The following is a 1,196-nucleotide window of genomic DNA, read 5'->3' as shown; positions in this document are numbered from 1 at the left end:
AATGTTATATTTTTTTGTTGTGCAGGTACCATTGAATCTTGACCATAATTAATAAAGATAAGAATATGATATATTTATTGGACTCTTTGAGTAATAGGAACCGAGATCATTCTTGGCAAACTATTGTGACCAAGTAAGTAGTAACTTATGCTGATCTTGAATGCATTCAATTCATTATAGGTTGAAAAACTAATTTTCTATTTTTTACAATGTAGTGGGGTCAAGATATACAATGTATCAAGGGGTATCTCAAAAGCATCAGGTTTTAAACAATTGACAGTATGTATTGTGACTATGTATTTAGACATCAATTAATAATTCTTATTATTTGGATTGTGACTTCTTGCATGACATTTTTAATTTCATTAGGGTAATCTTAAACAAAATGGTGGTGTTGAATGTGGATATTGTGTGATGCGGTACATGAAAGAGATAGTCTTAGATGAATATCCATAATTGGAGAGAAAGGTGAATTTCTTTTTTATGAAATATTTTCTTTATAAAATATTAAGTTATTTTTCATTGATCCTCAAACTTTGGTTAATGATTCAGTTTGCAGCATCAAAAAACAAACAGTATTACAATCAATCTCACTATGATGAAGTCAGAAGTGAATGGAGCGAATTCGTCTATTTCTATGTGGGTGCCTAAGTGTAGGCTATGATATAAATTTTAGATTGTATTTAGAGATTTATGGATACAAAAGTTTTTGGGTTATGCTTAAACATTTCTTTTATGAATACACTTTTGGATTGTATTTGATAGATATTTGTCACATATTTGTTCAATTTTGGTAATGAAAACTATTGTGTTATAACAAAATATTATGATATACACTTTTATCAATTAAATTTATATTGTAGTAAAATATAGTCAACTACTTCGATAATATAAATAAAAATGATGAAGTAATGCAATTCATAAGACTTTGTTAAATTTAAATATTGTCGTAGTTAAAGAAAGTATTTACTTTGTCACTGATTAAAATTGTTGAAGTCGTTCGTATGTATTATTGCGCTAACATAAATTGTTGAAGTGTAGTAAAATATGCTTTCCTACTTCCATATTACGATGAAGTATTACAATAACAATTACTTCGATCAAGTTAAAATATGCAAAAGTAATATAAACTATTTACTACACCATAATATAAAAAATTGTGAAGTCGTAACTTCTTTAAACTTCGTCAGACAATG

The 1,196-nt window shown here is 27.1% G+C and overlaps 1 long non-coding RNA gene across 1 annotated transcript; it reads left to right on the top strand.

The window, feature by feature from the left end:
• Positions 1–231: 231 nt before the first annotated feature.
• Positions 232–609, top strand: LOC122036469. The gene is made up of 3 exons (XR_006127392.1): positions 232–279; positions 370–468; positions 553–609. It is a non-coding gene; the product is annotated as an uncharacterized LOC122036469 (long non-coding RNA).
• Positions 610–1,196: the final 587 nt, after the last annotated feature.

Source organism: Zingiber officinale, unplaced genomic scaffold, assembly GCF_018446385.1.
Source record: "Zingiber officinale cultivar Zhangliang unplaced genomic scaffold, Zo_v1.1 ctg167, whole genome shotgun sequence".
NCBI classification, from domain to species: Eukaryota; Viridiplantae; Streptophyta; class Magnoliopsida; order Zingiberales; family Zingiberaceae; genus Zingiber; species Zingiber officinale.
The sequence above is the reverse complement of the archived record's forward strand: the minus strand, read 5'-3'. Positions and strand labels throughout refer to the sequence as shown.